Below are 6,046 nucleotides of genomic sequence, written 5' to 3' on the forward strand. Positions count from 1 at the left end.
GTGTGGGCTGCTCTGTCGGGGTCCCTGCATCATTGTCGGGACCCATGGTGGTTCGCCACCACTCCCTGGAGGTGGAGGAGGGAAGCAATTTGTTGTATTTTGTTGCTGACAGGCAAGAGGTGCCATATCTTGTGTTTGAGAACTGTGTAAGAAAAGGCGTAGGTGTTCTGGGTTGAAAAAGTCTTTGGGAATGCTGTCCTGGTGATCCAACCATACTTGATGTCCATTTGGAGCAGACTGGGCTGAAAGGAGAGAGAGACTTTGCGGCGATCATTGGTCTCTCTGGGAAAAAAATGCTGCCATGTGTATTTCGTGGCCCTCGAATATGAGTGGGCCTTGAGAGCGGGTCATGGAGGGCAGGAAGCAGGCAATTAGAGGTCGGGCGAGCCACAGGATCCTTGCCTGGAGATGCGATGAGCGTGCTGCATCTCCACTGAGGATAGAAGTAGATACCTATTAGCTGTGGGAAAGTGTCTTTGAGGAAGACTTTGACATTAGGGCCTTCTGCTTCTTCCGGAGTCCGAAAAATGGACGTTATCTCTCCTGCTGCGATCTTCCAGTTCAATCAGCTTACTGCAGAGGAAGAGGAGCTCCCGGTCCTTGTCCAACACATTGTCTAGGCGGCCCTCCATCACTGTCACCCTTTGGTCCAGTCTTTCCACACGGGACTCGAATCCTGCTATATCCAGCCATATCGATTTGGTTTCCTCCATCAAGGTGGATATGTTCACATCCATGCCTTTCAGTCGGCGCCCACTGCCAAGATTTCCTGGAGAATCCGATCCATAGTACTTTCATGAGCAGGGGGTCACAGGAGGGTGTGGTGAGGCATTTGTGGGGAGGGTGGGCCCTTTCGGTGACGCCATGGTGCACAGCTGCTTGAGAGCTTATGTAAAGAGAAGCTGTCTTGCGGATTTGCCTGCCGTCTTGTCTGCTGATATTCGTCTGCGATATGTGTGCGGAACTCTGCACTCCTGTGATTCAGGTTGGCCCCAAGCAGGGAGCAGTATTCAGAATTGTTTCTATTGATCAGCACCTCTTATTCCAGAGACATGATTCAGCGGTATTTGTTGGCCGTCCAGCGGTGGGGAGTAAGCGCCCCTGGATAATCGATAATAAAACCAGCGAATTAGCCACAGATCTCAAGCTGCTGCAAGTGCACGGGCTCCAAGGGTAGGAAGGTATTCAGGCGATATTGGGGTCCTGGGAAGGTAGGCTAAAGAGCTATGCTTTTACGGTGAGCCTCCCTATGTTCAGTGTGCCTATGAAAGGGCTGGCCATCTGTCGTCTTCTTCGGCTAGTGGTACCCGGTGCCAGGGAATTAGGTAAGCTGTGCGAACGTGCAGGCTGGTTGTTCATGCATAGTGCCTAGACGCCCTATATACCTCTATGTCTGCTGCACCCTCCTCTTCGCAGGCAGACCGCAGTGAGTGGAGCTGTAGGCAAGCCATAGGGTAGTAGTGACCCTGGTGGACAGGAGGAGAGGTCCTGTGTAGCAAACAGAGGGGAAAGACATCCAGGGGTTGGGGCTGGTCCGGCTATTCCATGAAGATGAGGCAAGATGGGGTGCTTCAGCCTTGTATTTTCATGCTGCCCAGGTGTGTGGGGTTCCAGTGGTCACTGAATTTTGGCTGAGGAGTCATGATCGACAATACAGGGCTTATCCATAGAGGTCCAGCCTCGGGGCTGGGCATATCCGCCTCCAATCAAGCTCCCCGGGGGGTGCGGTGGATGGTGGGGCAGCCTCCTGCCACTCAGCCCTCATCCAACTACCAGACATCCACACAGAACATTCTAACAGGCTCTTACATCATGCATTCTATGCTCAGCAGCAGGAAGAATAAGTATAACACATCTCCCTTCTTTAATCTGAAGAACAATATGTAGGAATAGAAATTGCAGAGAATAAGTCAGATCACAAGTCAGATCACGCAATTTCAAAATAAATGTAAAATCAGATAAGATTAGCAATTTAACATTCACTCAAACAAATCATGCAAACCAGAAAATAACATTCACACCACCTTCTCTCTTCCTTAAACAAAACATTACTCCCAAAACGAAATAACAAACCCACCATCACGCCATCACACAACATACAGAACCCCAGGAACCAAACAAACCGACTGGCCAGGTCAGCAAGAGGTAAATGGGTCCCAACTCATGGCGTGACAGGCACCTTTCCCTGTGCAACCACTCCACACCTGTAGCAGGGTACACATCACCCCGTGAACTAAAACTTGGAGTACATTATGTTCCGTCACCACACCTGTAACAGGGTACACACCACCCCGTGAACTAAAACTTGGAGTACATTCTGCTCTGTCACCACACCTGTAACAGGGTACACACCACCCCGTGAACTAAAATTGGAGTACATTCTGCTCCACCACCAAACATGTAACAGGGTACACACCACCCTGTGAACTAAAACTTGGGCACTTTCTGCTCCGCCACCAAACATGTAACAGGGTACATACTCTGTGAACCGAAATTGGAGCACTTATGGCCCCACCAATCACCATAGTTAAAAATATATAGTACTTTCCTGCTCACAATTCTACACAACACTGGTACACCACACAGTAAAGAGTAGCCACAACCCTTAGAAAAACAACTACGGCAAAATCTCAACATAAAATGTACACTGCTCCCTAAAAACAAAATCTCAACATAAAATGTACACTGCTCCCTAAAAACAAATCACCACCCCCACCACCACCTCCACTTAACAATTATGTCGCAATAAAATTAAACAAAAAAAAAGATCAGGTGAACGATCTTTCACCTGAGGTCCTCACCACACTGAGTAAACTGCCGACGATTTTACTGCAGCAAGATACAGCAACTGTAAAGAAACAGTACCTTCGAGTCGACTGTCCTTCCAGTAATGCGGGCCGACCGACACGTCCCTGCATGGGACACACATAAGAGGGCGTCACTTCCGGCCGTGGTGGGAGGCGGGGAGAGGTATATATTCCTCCCCCACCCACCTGGCGGCCTCTTTGTCCCCTCACCCTGACGCCGTTTGGGTGCCCTCTGGTAACTCCGTCCAGAGGCCTGGTCTGGCGTCGGTGTGCTGTGTTGTCCGCCGTTCACCGGCGCGCTTTCTCTTGCGGTGAGTCGGGGTGATTAGGTTGTATGTCGTCTGTTTTCATGGCGGCGGGGCTGTCGGGCTCCAGTGCCCTGTCGCAGGTATTCGGGGGCATGTGTGCTCGCGTATGTGGGCCCGAGTTTGTCGCTGGGGCGCTGGTGCGGGATCCCACGGAGAGGCCTCGGACGGCGAGAAACAGCTTGCCGCCATGCTGGAGCGACAGATGTTGTTCTTTCTTTGTGTAGGTGCAGTCATTGCCCTGCCCCCGGGAGGTACACGGGTGCACGGCATCTGCCATGTTTGGGGGCATGGGGGGTCACCTTATTGAGTGTGCTTTTGAGCCTTTTCCTCGGTGAGGCCAGGTTTGGAGGGAGGAGACTTTCCGCCTTGACCCTCCACCCACCTCTCCCTTGAGGTTGGCAGTCCCGGGAGGTTTGTTGGCGTGCCAATCTATTCTCACCACACTTTTAGCGGGGACGCTGTCCTTTCTCCTGGACAGTGTCTGCCCTTCGGAGTGGGGCTGTTTTATTGCTATGAGCGCTGTATTTGCACTTCTCGGCACTAGAGTTGCTGTACTGGTTCGGATAGCACTGGCACTTTTCATCGGCCCTGCCACGATGTTATGCAATAACGGCCTGTATGCTGTGGCACTTTTCATCGGCCCTGCTACAATGTTATGTAATAGCGGTCTGTATGCTGTTCGTTTATTGGGATGTTTTTAGCACTGCAGGGAAGGGATGCTGCACTTGTATGGGACCAGCCCTTCTCATCCGAGCAGCTATCTTTTATATGACCGCACCAACACTTCAGTAGGGATGATGCACTTTGAATGGGACAGTATAGGCACTGGAAAAGAACAGAGGTAGAACTTCTCAGCAGTGATGATGTACTAGCAGCTAGCATACATAACATGGGCCGAACGTGGCAGTTGTTCCTTGACTGTAGGGCACACTAACAAACTAAGTATATCTTGATTTCGTTTTTGAAACCGGCAGACCACGTTTCAAAGCTTGTTACCTAACGGGTGTCAGAGGTGGCCCGTCGCAATATTTGGACGAGCGTTTTAAGGAAGTCTGCGGCATGTTGGCTCCTTCAGCCATGTTTGGAGATTCATGTTTGTAAGTTTTTGTTGACTTATTATCCATTTATGAAAACTCTAGATGACAATTTTTATCTAGCAAGGGCTAATCAGTCTGCATGCCCGGTCCCAGGGGCATGCAAGATTGGTGGATTGGATCCGGCAGTGCTATTAGCTATATTAGCAAGCCGGGGGTCAGTTCGCAGTTGCGGTCAACCTGATGTTTGGGAGGGACTGCTGCATATCTTTGGGTCTCCCGGCAGGCTGTCCACGTACATTGGAGGGGCATGCACCTGGATTTAGGGTGGTGGTGCAGCCATCTTGGGCCCGTCTGGGTGCAAGGCCACCAGCCCCGCTGCAGTGTGGCTGTTGTAGTTGTGAATGGGCCGGTTGGCTCAGTGAGTTGTTCGATGGCGGAAGATGAACGCGGTGATCCATCATCTGGGGTTGGATTTCCCGCATGACTCGCCCTTCTCTTTTTCCGAGCCCTGCATTCGGTCGTGGTGCCAGGCAGACTTTTATTCAGCGAGCGGAGCATTGTAGGTCTAAGTAGACGTTTATGTATTATTAGGGATGTTATATGCTGATTGCTCGTGCATGTGGTTACCCTGGGTGCAGTAGGGCAATTACACCACAGGGTGGTACTGCTCCTCAGTCTTGGTCTTTCCACGACAGAGCTTGGTTGTTATTAGCGTAAGGGGTTCCCGGATCGCAGGCACTGTGTCATGGTTCTCGGGGCGCTCAAGGAACATCTCGATGGAAAGCTATGCTCAGCGCAGGCCAGACTGGATTTGCGTGTTCAGTGGAAACGGGCCTCGTTTTGGCACGTAGCGATGGCTGCTGACACGGCTTAGATGCAGTTGGCCGGGCTTATAGTGAACCTCGCTTTAAGCCCCCGTGTTGCGGGTATACACCAGGCCTTGCCTTTTGAGGCTGGTGTGGGGGCCTCTTGGCCAGGCACGTGACGGCACTTCGACTCAGGCTCTCCGCCCTCCTTGGCCCCACCTCTATGTGCCTTTTATGAGTCTATGTTTGCTCAGGGTCACAGCGCTTTGTCGGCAGGCCAATTGGGTTGGTGGCCCGGGCTGCATCCTCCACGTGCGGCTAGACTTGCCCCGCCCCGTAGCTTGCAGCAGGTAATCGGGGGCACGAAGGGATTTTCGGGGATCGTTCTGCCTTTGTATGTACCAACTATCTTGCTGTAACTAGTGCCGGCGTTCCTATCATTGTGGTAGGAAGTTGTTGGTGTTTCTGTGGAGTGTTGGATTATGCCCTCAGTTGGGGGTGAAGTACACTGTGGGTGTACAGTCACAGGTTTCTCCGAAATGGGTTCCCGTATGTGCTCCAGTGGCGCAATCGGTTAGCGCGCGGTACTTATACAGCAGTACTTGCAATGAGCAATGCCGAGGTTGTGAGTTCGTGCCTCACCTGGAGCAGGATATTTTCACATTAGGGTTTGTTGCCACGTGGGCATTCACAAGTTTAACATCCGTCCTTGTTGTATTTTTTTACACTTTTAGTGCCTGTTGTGTCCGGGTAGCTCAGTGATTATGTGCCCCTGCTATTTAGTGGGAAAAGAGTTTTAATGCACTTTCGTGAATTAGACTGTCTGGTTTTCCGCAGGTGCTCTGGCGGGCTGAGCAGTCGAGAATATAGGCACGTTATATTTTCCAGCTGCACGCGCGTGTTCATTGAGGGTATTTTGTAATACCTCTCGGCAAAAGAAGGTTTGGTTAGTCTGTCTCTGTGTACACTTTGGCGCGTACACAAGAGTGCAGCTCAGCTCGTTTGTCATGTTCTAGAGACTGCTGCACTGTGGGGCAGTATGAATTTGTGATGCGGGTAGCTTGTAAGACATATGACTGACCGTGGCC

The 6,046-nt window shown here is 51.3% G+C and overlaps 1 non-coding gene across 1 annotated transcript; it reads left to right on the forward strand.

Annotated features, from left to right (window-relative positions):
- The first annotated feature begins 5,513 nt into the window (after positions 1–5,513).
- TRNAI-UAU (transfer RNA isoleucine (anticodon UAU)) lies at positions 5,514–5,608 on the forward strand. The gene is made up of 2 exons: positions 5,514–5,551; positions 5,573–5,608. It is a non-coding gene; the product is annotated as a tRNA-Ile (tRNA).
- The last annotated feature ends 438 nt before the right edge of the window (positions 5,609–6,046 follow it).

This window comes from Lissotriton helveticus, chromosome 11 (genome assembly GCF_964261635.1).
Source record: "Lissotriton helveticus chromosome 11, aLisHel1.1, whole genome shotgun sequence".
NCBI lineage: Eukaryota > Metazoa > Chordata > Amphibia > Caudata > Salamandridae > Lissotriton > Lissotriton helveticus.